The sequence below is a fragment of the Ursus maritimus genome, unplaced genomic scaffold (assembly GCF_017311325.1).
Source record: "Ursus maritimus isolate PB19 unplaced genomic scaffold, ASM1731132v1 scaffold_17, whole genome shotgun sequence".
In the NCBI taxonomy this organism is placed as follows: Eukaryota; Metazoa; Chordata; class Mammalia; order Carnivora; family Ursidae; genus Ursus; species Ursus maritimus.
In genome coordinates, this window is record NW_024424119.1 from 24,037,400 (window position 1) to 24,051,820 (window position 14,421).

The following is a 14,421-nucleotide window of genomic DNA, read 5'->3' on the forward strand; positions in this document are numbered from 1 at the left end:
TTCTTTGAGGTATAAGGCATGTAATGGCCTTTTATAAAGCTCAGAAAGTTCTTTCAATAAGGGACCCAGGAGTTTATGAGAGGTAAAGAAAACAATGGAGAGCCTTACACAAGGCTTAGAGCAAGGCTGGTTGGGAAGGATGGGATCCTGAGTGCCTTCACTCAGACTCAATCCAGGTAAACCCACCTACCCTCCTCACTCACTAGCTGAGGCAATCAAAGTGAGAGAACAGTAACCTTATTTGTTGGCTTTGATTCATTTAGCTATGGAAGAGGCCTGGAAGTAGAGAAGGAACTTTTGACTAGAAAATCCAATCCCTAGTAGGTGACTGTGATTCCTCTGCCCTTCCAGATTCCTCACAAACCCCTCTTCTGGATGATTTGGGGAATTAGGAAGGAAACCCGTCTGCAATGTTAATCTAACTCTCTTTTGCCTAGGGCCCAAGTGCATGGCTAGGGTTTGAATCTCCAGACTCATTAGTTTCACTTCCGCTTCTACTTGCTACCTAAATAAACCATATCTTTAAATCAAGTGTACACCCAGTGGCAGGCTGATCGCACAGTGATAGCACATGAAATGTTCTAGCTTCAGGCCTTGAAATCTGCTCAGTGCTTCTCCTTAGTTTCTCCTGCCTCACACACCAGACTGAAGATGGGAATGCAGGGGTAACAGAGACAAATGCCCTTTTAACACTCCCTTGTTCCACTAGATTCTTACCCTCCCTCCGAAATCCTATAGTTCTGTGGTATCAGGGTGTCAGATCCTGGCCAAGGACAGCTCAGATGCTGTCTTGAATGCTTACTTCAACTTCAGAGTGATGGTGACTTCAACAGAGAGAGCTCAGTGAGGCTAGATGTGTGTAGAGGAAGGTGGGGCAAGGGCTGGAGAGGATAACGAGGAGCCCCTGGATCCATAGGGCTGATCTTGGAGACAGAAGAGGCCAGAGACATGTATGGGAAAGCTATTCAAAATTAAATAAGAAGGGCCTTAAGGACTTGGGCACCGAGGCTTTTCAGACCTGGCAGAAACTGGGCTCCTCTAGTAGCTATCCAGGGTCCTGAAGTGCCTCCTTCTGAAGATCTTGGAGCCTCTGGACAAGAGCCCCACATGCCAGTTAATGCCGACCTTAAATGCTACCGGCTCGTTTCTGCCCATCCCTGATACCAACTGTCTGCTTGGACCCACTATCTGAAGTAGCTCTAGCATAACTCAAATCACTCTCTATGGGTGCAGCCTGGGCTTTATGCCAGCAGCCTGGCTCCCTGGCCAGATTTTCAACAAGGGATGAGGTTGAGGTTGAGGATCTTGATGTATGTGGAAAAGTATCTCCCAGTCCTTCTGGAAGCTCTAGACTAAATGGGCCTGGCTCAGGGAAAGGTGGCTGGTCATAGGGAAGGGAAAGAGGTCTCCATGTGGCACATCCTCAGACACATCAGTCACTCCTCCCCTCACCTCAGTGGCTACTGCACACAGGTGCAAGAACACACACACACACACACACACACAACACACAAGCGCGTGCACATACACACATGCCAGATTTTCTGCTCTGTCACTGCAGAGCCTGTACTGCTACAGAGAAGGCATAGTCTCCTTTGTCTGCACCTGAGCATAATGTACCTGCTTTGTTCTCACCATGGATATTACAGAAATCTGGCAAAGAGTACCAAAACTTAATCTTAAATAAATAAAATATTGCTTTTTTCTGAATTCAAGAGGAATACATTGTCACTGTAAAAAGTTCAGATAAGCACAAAAGAAGAAGGAAAAAAATCACCCTTAATCCTAACATCCAGAGCTATATTGCATGTTAACTTCTTGGCACACAGCCTGGGCGCGCGCATATGTGCTACGAGTGTCGGTAGGGGGCAGTATAATGCAGTGGTTAAAAGTACAAGCCTTAGAGTAAGTTCTACCTCTGTCATTTACTTGTCTGTGTGATCGTCATCAAATTTCTGACCTCACTGGATCTGGTTTTCATATTTTTCTTAGTGTGTGTGTGGGAGGTTTAGAGAAATACTGTGTTTAATGGTAAAGCTTAGTTCACTCTAGTACAGGCATGACCTGGAATTGAAGCAAGAAGGGTGGGTAGACGACCCTCACGGAGCCTACATGGTGAAGAAGATGGGGAAGGTGACCATCAAGCAGAAGAGCCCCATGGCCTCAGACAGGGCAAAGCCCAGAATAGCATAGGAGAAGAGCTGCTGCTTGAGAGATGGGTTTCTGGCATAGCCAAGGAGAAAGAGCTACCAAACACTATTCCAAAGCCTCTGAACCAGTAACACCACCTGCAGTGGCCCCAGCACCAGCTGGCCACTGTGTCAATGTCCTGGGAGACAACAGTGATCTGGAACTCCCATCTGGCCACCTGAAGTAGGGAGCTGCTATAGATGGCTATTTAGACGGGATCTCTGGCCTACCCAGGAGGGAGGCAGACACACACCTGATTGGACCCCTGGTACAACAGTAGATCAGAGCTGGAAAAATGAGTAGTGCCTCGGTGGTCTGCATTTCTTTAGTCTCCCCGCTTTAGTCGAGGTCTCAGTGCTCAGCTTTCCCACCCTGTTTTTCATCTTTAACATAAGGAAAATAATAGTAACCATCTCAAAAGATTGCTGGGAGGATAAAATAGGATAATGTATATGAAGTGCTTACTACAGTTCTTGATGCATGGTAAGCAGCCAGTAAAGGGTAGCTTTTATTACACATACATACACCCCCATAGAAATCACTTGATGCCTAATTGTAAAACCAGACTATCCTCCATCTCAGAGAAAAGCTGAAGAGAGGATGAATAAGTTCAGTTTATTTCATCTTCTGTCTGGCCTAACTTTCCAGGCCACAGTGATGATAAGCTGGGACTTGGGAAATAAAATGGCCTCCTAGCTCAGAAAGGAAATAAAGCAGTTCCTGATCCAAGACTTTAGCTTTAAGTCAGAGTTCTGCAGGCAGGACGTGGCAGGGGCTTCTTTTCGTTCAAGGTTCTCTTCTCTTCTTGAACTTTGGGCCCCAGTCTTTTGGCCTACTTGCTCTGGCCAGCACTTTCTGTCTCTCTGCCTAGGAGTGTCCCACTCTCCTCCAGGGGCTCCTTCTCCCTTGGCACCCACACAAGTCCCTTTGCATGGTTTGGGCAAGCCTGCTTCCTCACTGTCTATGTCCTGGCCATTTGATTCCTATGCCTATCACCCCACCTCTCCATACCTGCTCTACTAACCCTGTTCTCTTTGAGGTCAGCACTGGGCTCCTAATTAAAATTCAGTGGTCTTTTCTCAGGTGATCATCCATTACCTTTCAGTATCATGAGACAGTGCTGACCAGATCTTTCTGGAAATTCTATTTTCCCTTGGCTTTTATAAAAACATCCTATCCCTATCTGTTCTGACTACTCTCCCTATTTTTTTTTTTTTTTTGACAGAGAGAGAGACAGCCAGTGACAGAGGGAACACAAGCAGGGGGAGTGGGAGAGGAAGAAGCAGGCTCCCAATGGAGGAGCCTGATGCAGGGCTCCATCCCAGGGATCCAGGATCATGCCCTGAGTCGAAGGCAGATGCTCAACGACTGAGCCACCCAGGTGCCCCGACTACTCTCCCTATTCTTCCTCTCATACTTAGTGTGGTCACTGACTCTCTTTCCATATGCTCTCTCTTGGCATGTGGAAATATAATATTATATTATAAACTTATTATTTCAAATAATATCTCTCTCAGTTTTGCCCCCAAATCTGTATCTCTAGCTCTGACCTCTTAGGCTCCAGACCCACATTTCCAACTGCCTACTACTTTCACTGATGTCATACCCTCCCCCCAGTCTAGTTCTTCCTGTTGACTACCCTTATATCTTGTTAATGGCACAAACCACTTTCCCAGTTAAATAAACTCAAAACATAGAGGGTCATTTTAAAAACTTATTATTTTGAAATAGTCTTATATTTACAGAAAAGTTACAAAGACAGTGCAGAGAATCCTTGTATACTCTTCACCCAGCTTCCCCTAACATTAGCATCTTAAATAACCACGGTACATTGATCCATTCTACATTGAACAAATCAATACTATTCACTAAACTATAGACTTTATGCAAATTTCTCCAGTTTTTCCATTAATATCCCTTTTTCTGTTCCATATTGCATTTCATTGATATGTCTCCATGGTTTCCTTAGTTTCTTCCTCTTTTCTTGACATTCACAACTTTGACTTTTGAGGAGTACTGGTCAGGTATTTTCTAAAACATTCCTGAAATTTTGATTTGCCTTGTTTTCTCATGATTAGACTGAGGGTATGGATTTTTGCGAAGAATACCACATAGGTGATTTGTCCTTTGTATCACAGCATATCAGGGGGTATATGACTTATTGTTGGTGATACTAATTTTAATCAGGGCGGTGTTCACCAGGTTTCTCCACTACAGTTACTATTTTTCTCTTACTTTGACCATATTCCCACTAGTTAAAAGCAAGTCACTAAGTCTAGGCCACACTCAAGGGAGGAGAATTAAGTTCTACTTTCTAGAGGAGGAGTATGAAAGAATTTGTGGACATAGGTTAAACTGCCACAGTAATTAATACATATTTTGGTAGAGGTTCTTATAGGCTGTGCAAATCCTTGTTTCTCCTTAAAGTTTCACCCACTAGTTTCAGCAATCAGTGGATCCTGCCAGCAGCAATTATTACTATGATGTTCTAAAGATAATTTTTAAATTTCCCTCATTCTTTCTAAAAAGAAAACACTTTTAAATAAATTTTAATAGGCTTTTAAATACATAAATATCATAATTCTTGAAGATTTGTTCCTTCTCCCTCATTTATTTATTCAACCATTTATTTATATCAGTATGGATTAATATATATTTATTTTAATTGGGGGGGTTGTAACCCAATACTACCATTATTTATTTTGTTGTTCAAATTGTTCCAGCTTTGGCCACTGGAATTTTTTTCAAGTTGGCTCCTATCTCATTTTGACGTGCCTGCGGGGTCATTTTAGTCCACCTCTTTCCACCTTATCCTTCTGGCAAGCTAATCATGAACCTAGAGTAACATTCTTTTTTCTCTTTTTGTTTCCTTTTTTTTTTTAACATCCTCTAAACCAACATCCTGCTTCAGATCCTTATCAACTTACTTCAGGACCACTGCATGGTAACCCACTCATCTCCCCAAACTGTTTCTTCTTCCTCCAACTCATTCTACACATTACTCTTAATTTACTCTTCTGGGAATTAAACACTGCTCTCATTACATCATTCCTTTGTTCAAGACCCTTCAATGGCTCTACCACTTAAAAACACCTTGACCTGGCATTCAATAGTTTTAACAACATGGCCCAATTTGACAATCTGGCCACTTCTCCAATTGTTCATCTTTCCAAATTCTTTATTCTCTTTGCCCCAGCTGTTAGCTCTATGTGCAGATGACTTCCAATTCCTATCTCTAGCTCTCAGTCTATCATTTTAAGCCATTAAAAAATCTTTATTAGTTTAACTTACAAAAGTAATGTATGTTAAATGGGGAGAATTAAAAGAATACCAAAGTGTTTAAAATAGAATGAGTCTCTGACTCTCCTCTGCCCTCTGCCTTTCTCAGGTAGGTTTTTTTTTTTTTTTAAGATTTTATTTATTTATTTAAGAAAGAGAGAGAGCATGCGTGGGGGGAGGGGCAAAGGAAGAGGGAGAGAAACAAGCACACTCCTCACAGCGGACAGCCCTACTTGGGTCTTGATCCCAGGACCCGGAGATCATGACCCCAGCCGAAGTCAGATCAACTGAACCACCCAGGTGCCCCCCTCAGGTTGGTTTTAAGAATGAAGTGACTTTCCGATTGCTCAGAATCTTTCCTATCTCCCTATTAAGTTGCTACATCACAGCAAACAGATTTAGAGACATGCTTCTTGAATTAAGAGTTTATAATGCAAGTCAGAAAAGGTTAAGGCCAGAAAAATATAGACCTTTATGTTTGCATTGCAACTTATGCTTTCAAAGCTTTTTCCTTGTTATCTCATTAAATCTCTGACAATCCTAAGAGAGGGAAATAGCATCTCTTTTAAAAATAAAGGCTTTTTTTTTTTTTTTGAAGAGCAGTTTTAGGTTTAGAGCAAAATTGAGGGGGAAGGTACAGAGAGTTCCCATGTACCCCTGTTCCCACATATACATAGCCTCCGCCATTACCAACATCCTCCACCATGCAACACATCTGTTACGAATGATGAACCTACAGTGTTACATCAAAATCACCCAAAGACCATAGTTTCCATTATGGTTCACTCTTGATGTTGTACATTCTATAGGCTTGGACAAATGTAAAATGACATGTATCCATCATTATGGTATCATACAGAATATTTTCATTGCCCTAAAAATCCAGCATCTATTCTTTACCCCAGTTTTACAGAGGAAAAAAAACCTGAAAGCCTGTAAAGCTAATCAGCACCCTTAAAGTCCCCTAGCCAGGGCTAGGTCCCAAGTTTCCTGACCCCTTTCCTACTTTACCTCATAAAAACACCATACTGAAAACCATGATAAGCAGCAACACTAATGGGAGGAAGGCCAGAAGCCAAAGAGAACCACTCAGAACGTTGACACATCAGTGATCATGGTTTTACCTTGGGGAATGTGAGAATAATTTTGTTCCCTTGCTTCTCTTTTACGGTGAAAGTGAGACTGTGCGAGAGTTCTAAAAAGGAAATAAGAAACAGAAATGTATCTGATTGGTATGATGGCATTCTGTTTTCAAAGAAATGTTCTGCCTCCCCAAAGCTACAGGGCTCTGCAGAACTTGAGAAGGAAGCGAGAAGAACTGAGTCAAGTGTGGCCGCCAGTCCACTTCAGAGCTTGGGGGTGCCCAGCAGGAACAAGACTGGCCAGATAGGTGGCATCCAGAGATCTGGCAGCATTTCCACAGCCAATTCTTCTCAGCAACTTGTTGACGTGTATACCTGATTGAAAAATATGGGAATTATGAGGTAAAAGCTCTCTCTCCTGGGTAGGCATAGATGAATCATATCATCCATATTCTAAATGATATATGAAAATAGTAACTCCTATTTTCAAAGCATTTTACCACAATAAAAAAAAGATATATATCTTGAACATCTTTCCATGCTAGATCTTATATTAGATTTTCTCTCCTCCTCCTTTTAAAAGGCTGCCGAGGTGCGCCTGGGTGGCTCAGTCAGTTAAGCATCCGACTCTTGGTTTCAGCTCAGGTCATGATCTCAGGGTCTTGAGAAAGAGCCCTGCAGGGTCTATCTTCTTTCCCTCTCCCTCTGCCCCTCCCCCTGCTTGTGCTCTCTCTCTCAAACAAATAAATAAAATTTTTAAAAGATTTTATTTATTTATTTGACAGAGAGAGACACACAGCCAGCGAGAGAGGGAACACAAGCAGGGGGAGAGGGAGAGGAAGAAGCAGGCTCCCAGCAGAACAGGGAGCCTGATGTGGGGCTCGATCTCAGGACCCTGGGATCACGCCCTGGGCCGAAGGCAGACACATAAGGACTGAGCCACCCAGGCACCCCCAAATAATTTATAAATCTTTAAAAAAATGAAAATAAAAGTCTGCCTATAGGTATATTGTGGGATGGATGTATCATGATTTATTTCATCAGTCCCCACTGATGGAGATTCATGTTGGTTCTTTTCTTTTTCTCCTTCCCCACTATCATAATGTTACATCTATTGTAATGTTATAATATTGTTACTATTTATTTATTTATAGCTACTATAGTATCTTGTTAAAAAAAAGTCTTTATACACTTGTCTACTTCTTTAGTTGAATAAATTCCCAGAGGCAGAATTGCTGAGGGGTCAATGGATATGCACACATTACATTGCTAGCTGTTTTTCCAGAGAGGCTGTGACAATGTATACTCTCAGCAGCAGGGTATGCAAAGTACTCAGGTTTTGAAGTCAGAAAGAACTAGATTAGTTCTAAAGACAGCCGACTGGATGACATTTGGCGAATTACCTTTCTTAACACCCCTTTCCTTTCTAGGGATGTAATATTACCCACTTTACAGGACCAATGTTAGAATTACATGAAATTATGTATGTAAAATGGTTCACAGCATGCCTGACACAAAAAACAAATGGTAGCTGAGTTTTGTTCTGTTTTGTTTTATGCTGCTCTCTCCTCGTTTACTTTGTTTCCATCTAATCTACAGTATTCATCAGTCCCAAATTCCTTAGCCACTAAAAAAGAGCTGGGGATACTGACTAACTTAAGTTTTTCTAATCAACAGCAAGAGATATTGCCCTCTTACTGAGTCTCAGTTTCCTAGGAAAGCCTTGAAGCCAATTTCCAGAGCTCTATCTTAAGTGACTAAAACACAAAGAGACAAACTCTCCCCCTCTCAATGATCTTTCCTAGAATCTTAATCAGGCCATGTTTATTCCCCAGAACACTGTCGATCAGGCCATTTCAACAAATGGCCTTTCTGTTCTTTAAAATAGGACACTGCATTAAGCCCTGGAGGCTACAAAGGGCTTATGGAAAACAGATGGGAGACAGACCCTGAGACACATGCATCCTGGGACACTGGGGAGCCCAGGTTGAATTCCCTTCCCTGTATACTTCCACAGTCTGGCCTAAAAGCAGAAGGGCTGGAACAAGATCATAGCTTCTTAGGGCTTTAAGTTCCAAAAAGCACTGATTTAGGGTTGAAATTAACCAGGACCCAGGGACAGAAAAAGCCCTGTGACAACTCTCCAAACTGCCAAAAGGGGGCAGTGTAGTGTCATGCTTTAGAGCATAGGCTTTGCCTTCACAAGTGGGTTTGAATCAGGGCTTTGCTATTAGCTGTGTGACCAGGGTCTCACTTGCCTTCTTTGAGGATTAAGAATATACCTTCGTCATACTGTTGAAAGGATTAAATGAAATGTGTGTCTGGTGGCAAGCACATAGTAAGTACCCATAAAACAGCAGGGTACATATCCCAGGGTGTATGGTTAAATATGACAGTCAGGTAGGACATGGAGTAACTAAGTAGAGGAGATAAGAAGATTGAACTCATTCATTCATTCATTCATTCATTCATTCAACAGATATCTAGTGAATGTTTATCGTGTGTAGGGCACCTTATGAGGCACAGGAGACCTAATGGGAAGTAAAAACAGATATGATCTCTGCCTTCATGAAATGTGGCCTTCAGAAGGACACATACAAATAGAATAATCATACAAACATATGTGAAATTACAAATGTAAAAAGTACAATAAGGAGAAGGCCACTGACAAAGTCTAGGATTTGAAAGAAGTGCTCTTTGATGAAATTATAGCTGAACTAAAATCTGAAGGGTGAGTAGAGGATGAGTAAGAGCCAACCCAAAAAAGGTAGAAGGTAGAGGGAAAGCATTCTAGGCAGAAGGAACAACATGTGCAAAGGCACTAAAACCGAATGGACCCTGGGACATGAGAGAAATAGAGCAAAAGCCAGTAAGTTTGGGTGCAGTGATAGGGGTTAATGTAGTATGAGGTGAGCTGGAGAAGAAGGCAGGAGCCAGATCACGTAAGGCTTTGCAGGCTAAGTTAAGGATCTGAGTCTTTATAATAACAGCAAGGGGGAAACTGTTGAAATGTCAGGGGCTGCACTGCGCACCCCTACTACTTGGCAACACCTTCCTCTGATATCTCCGTTCATGGGGGATAAAGGGATAAGGTCTTCACACAAATCCTGCTGTGGCCATCCAGGAGAAGGGAGCAAAAAAGTAATCTGCAACAGGTGTCTTTCCAAAACAGAATGAAGCCCTGTGAATCCTCATTGCCCAAGGAAGAACTAGGCAAAAAGACGAATGTGAGTGGGAAATTCAGGGCTGTAAGACTCTCATCAGAAGTCCTCCACTGGTGATAGGCTGTCACTAAGGAACTCCTAATGTTTTCCGACTGATGCATGGCCAGGTCCCTAGCCAGCCTCCACATCTCAGACGTCCTGTACCAACAGATTCTCCAATGCATTGGACATAGTGACTAAGGGATTAATAGCTATTAAGATGGGGTGGTACAGGTACAGCACTCCTATGGGCAGGGGTGGGTTCAGCTTTGCAAGAAGCAGCTCTCAGCCTCTGTGAGCCTTTCTGGTTAGCTGCCTCACAGCACCCATAGTACATGCAGTGTGTTTGTTGGGGGCACATGTGCACAGAGTGCAGTCTCTACAATCTTTCCTTTGTAAGGAGAGAAACTAAGAGTGGAGATCCTGAACAGCATGAGAATGCTAAAATACCAGAAGGTGATAGCTCTGTTCTTGCTCTCAGAGATTTTTTAACTTGGCTGGAAGAGAAAACGGCCTAAGAGTGCTGGAGCTGCCTGCCCCACCCCTCCTCCAACCTCTTCCAGCCCACAGCCCAGCTAAACAGGAAATCAGGCCTGGGTCCCTGCCAGAGTCCAGGCAGGGGCAGGAAGCTCAGGAAACAAGTGAGAAAGACCGTCTTCAGCACAGAAGGCTGCTTAGAAATCCCTGGGAAGGTAAAATAAACCCAGTGCCTGCTGAATTCTCTCTCAGAGGAAGAAAACACTAGAGCTGCCTTTACTCTCTAGCCTGGTCAAGCACGGGCCTAGCAGGATTCAGAGACCACAGACCCGGAAGCTTCATGGGGGAGACAGAATTGTCTCAGTGAGAACAGACTCCAGGTAAGGACCCTCCCCCCAGAGAAACAAAGGTCTGCAGTGAAGCCGGGTGAGTACCTAGTCTGCAGATATCCTAAGGCCATCTTGGGCTGATAAGGAAGAAAATGATGGAATGGGATCAGGGCTGTGGTAGAAAAAGTAGGCCTAAAGGAGAAAGGCCTAGGGATATCTGTAATATCTGTTGTGGGGGGTGGGTGGAGGTGCAGACAGACAAGTGACAGGGGTTCTTTGCTATGCAAATGTACAGGAAAGTCCTGATTAAATAATGGACTGAGGCAGACCAGCAATGGCTGCTCAGAACATTAGGTGAAAGGCTGAAGGGAATGTGCATGATGGAGCTACGAGGCAAACTACACCACTAATTAATCTGAATTTCACAAAAGGTAGGACAACCACGCGTCCTGTGTCTCCTTCCTGATACGACACGACAGGAAGTACTCAGCACACCTCAGAAGTATTCTTCACAAAAAAGTTGAATCTGAACCTAACCAGACCTTGGGATATAATTACCAGTTTGCAGAAATGGTTTACAGAAATACAAGAGACAGAGAGGATTATAAATGAAACAATTATTCAAAATAATCCAGTGGGTGGGGTATAGGTGAAACAAGATCAGCACTGGGTTGATCACTGTTGTAGCTGGGTGAGTACTAGGGAGTTCATTTTACTTTCTCCTCTACTTTGTATATGCTTAAAATTTTCCATAGCAAAACGTTTTTAAAATTTGAAGAAGGTCTGCAGACTAGAAACTTCCTTCTTTAGTCCCCACTGGGAGAGTAGTAACAACGTGGACCTTTTCAAATGTTTCTTGAGCCCTGAGTGTTGACCTATGGAAGCTGAAACAGCAGCAGGACATCCTCCACCAGCATCAGTGCTGGGGCTTTCCAGGAAGGCCCCAATCTGCCAAAAGAACTCTACAGCAGTCATGACAGGGAGGGGCAGAGGCAGGACTCCTCCAGTCAATGGAACCCCTTTGGGAATCAGTGGGAGCACAGAGCACTTCCATCTCTAGTCTGGTCTCATCATGGCCCTGTAAAAGAAGCCAGGGACTCTTCTCAATTGATGATGAGAAGAATAAGCCATCCTTCCACCCGCTCCTATAAAAGCTCCCTTGGGAACCATCAATAAAAAATGGAAAACACCAACCCCTTAATCACCATCAACCCTCAGATCAGCAATGATACAGTAATTTGCAGTTCATTTTCACATACATGATCTTATTTATTTTATAAATAGCCTGAGATTAGGAGCTAGGCTAAAAGTGGTAGAGCTAGACAACAAAAGTGGTAGAGCTGGAATGTACCCAGCCGACTCCCTACCACTGTTGTGCATAGCTCCTGCCCTGAGGCCAGTGCCCCTCACTAGCTCACCCTGATCTCCACAGGCCCTCAAGGATACTCAAGCCAATTCCTCTCATGGGAGTTCTCTGAGACTGCCTCACTACTGTAGTTCAGTCCCTTGGCAAATAAAGAATCTGAAACATGAGGTTCCATCAGGAAGTTGATAGGAAGGCTGATAGTTGGTTCCTGACTGGTTCTCTTTGGTGCCACTGTTTGCTACCTTGACTATTACCTCCCCACTTAGTCTCCTTCCCTGACTCCACATAATTCTCCCTCCTCTTCCCCAAACCACTAACCACCACCACAACCTCCCCACATCATTATCCCCACTTGGCCTCTCTCTGAGCTTATGATATCCTCTGAGCCAGGGCTGGAAGCAGCAACACAGCTGAGGGCAGAGAGGACTTTCTGGAAGCTGAAATCCTTAGGAAACACTTTTGGGATTTGCAAGAGGTCCAACAGAGGCTCTTCTCCCTAGCTGTTGCAGTCTACATTCCAACGTGGCTACTGGTCTTCCCATTAGAGGCAGGCCTGCCCCTGGAGAGAACAGCTTGTAGTGTTTGGCTTTTCTGGTAAGAAGAATGGGAACCCTGTGCCTGATACACAAAGAACAAGATATCCAGGCTGGCACTCTCCTCCCTCCAAGAGCTCCAGATATTTTTTTCCATCTCCAGGAGGATGTGTGCAAGTCATACAACGTTGGAAGACTCAGGTAGGAGCTCTTGATCAGGAGAGTCAAATTGCTCGCTAAATATTACACGTCACAACTCTATTAAAAGCTTCTTCAGCCTCACAATAAAGCTGGTAGCACAGTCATCAGTTATGCTACTTATGGGAGAGAAGCTGGACCAGCCTTCCCATGTTCCCCTATGTCCTTCACTCCTGAAAACTAACCTAATGCTCCAAAGGGAGAGGAGGCAGAAAGGTCAATTTGTAAGGGATTCAGACTACCAAATCTGGGAGCCCCCACCCCACTAGGGAACATGCAGCAAGTCACTCTGTGTCAGGGCATTCAAGGTCCTTCTCATTCTGTGGTCTGAGCACAAACACTATTTTTTTTAAGATTTTTTTTTTAAAGATTTTATTTATTTATTTGACAGAGAGAGTCAGAGAGCACAAATTGGCGGGGGCAGGGGTGGGATGGCAGAGGAGAAAGAGAAGCAGGTTCCCTGCTGAGCAGGGAGCCCAACACGGGACTGGATCCCAGGACCACGGGATTAGGACCTGAGCCGAAGGTAGACGCTCAACCAACTGAGCCACCCAGGCGCCCCTAAAGATTTTAAGTAATCTCTACACCCAATGTGGGGCTCGAACTTAGAACCTGAGATCAAGAGTTACACGCTCTACTGACCAAGCCAGCCAGCCGCCCCAAACATTACTTTAGCTTTGGAGCCTTACCTGACATCCCCAATCTAATGTGGAAGGTTTTATTATTCTCTCTCATGCTACCTTGTTCTTGTCTTTTCCGTCACTTGTCATAGTTTGTAATTGTGATTTTTGTTAGCACACTTCATTTGTTTAGTGTCTGTCTCTCCCATTGGACGGCAGCTCATAGAAGCGGGGACCATGTTTGCTTTATTCATATTATCCCCTGTGTCTGGTACAGTGTCTTGCATATAGCAGTATTTTTTTAAAGATTTTATTTTTAAGTAATCTCTACACCCAATGTGGGGCTTGAACTTACAAACCTGAGATCAAGAGGCACATGCTCTACTGACTGAGTCAGCCAGGAACCCCCAACAATGGTATTTTTTGAATAATGAATGAATACCCCAAGCCATGTATTCCCTTGAGTTTCCTACAATTCCCCACATGTACCTTCTATTCCACTCACTAACTCCCACCTACTCATTCTCCTCTGGGTCTCTACTGGTCCCATCCATAGAATCACCGCCCAACCTCCCCTCCTTTTTTACTCATCTTTAAAGAAACCAGGTACACTCTTCTGGAGTTCTGTTTCACTCTTTTCTTTGCCAGACTATAGGTTCTGGGGGCAGAACTATCTGCCAAGGAGTTAAAAGGGGCATTGGGGTTATAAGACTCACAACATAGCACATCAAAGTGGACCCCCTAAATTAGGATATTGTATGTATCAAGTTATGTGCTAGAGATATAGAGGCTTTGGGGATGGTTAAGAGCTTACTAGAATAGTCAGGGAAGGCTTCCTGGAGAAAGGGAGTTTATAGGGTCTTCTGAAGGATAGATAAGAGTGGGTTAGGCAGAGGAGGAGGGCAGAGAGAATTCTTTTTTTTTTTTTTTTAAGATTTTATTTATTTATTTGACAGAGATAGAGACAGCCAGCGAGAGAGGGAACACAAGCAGGGGGAGTGGGAGAGGAAGAAGCAGGCTCCCAGCGGAGGAGCCTGATGTGGGGCTCGATCCCAGAACACCGTGATCATGCCCTGAGCCGAAGGCAGACGCTTAACGACTGAGCCACCCAGGCGCCCCTCTTTTTTTTTTTTTTTTTTAAGAG

General features: G+C 43.7%; 1 protein-coding gene, 1 long non-coding RNA gene and 1 pseudogene across 5 annotated transcripts in view; 1 reads left to right on the top strand and 2 right to left on the bottom strand.

Moving 5' to 3' along the window:
* FAM219A (family with sequence similarity 219 member A) overlaps nucleotides 1–14,421 on the bottom strand; it is a 52,067-nt gene that overhangs the window by 25,149 nt on the left and 12,497 nt on the right. The gene's annotated exons all lie outside the window — the stretch shown is intronic.
* Nucleotides 1,685–3,375, bottom strand: LOC121103077 (annotated as a pseudogene).
* LOC121103078 overlaps nucleotides 10,285–14,421 on the top strand; it is a 7,520-nt gene continuing 3,383 nt past the window's right edge. The window contains exon 1 of the long non-coding RNA XR_005835212.1: nucleotides 10,285–10,611. This is a non-coding gene — a long non-coding RNA (uncharacterized LOC121103078). The remainder of the gene's footprint in view (nucleotides 10,612–14,421) is intronic.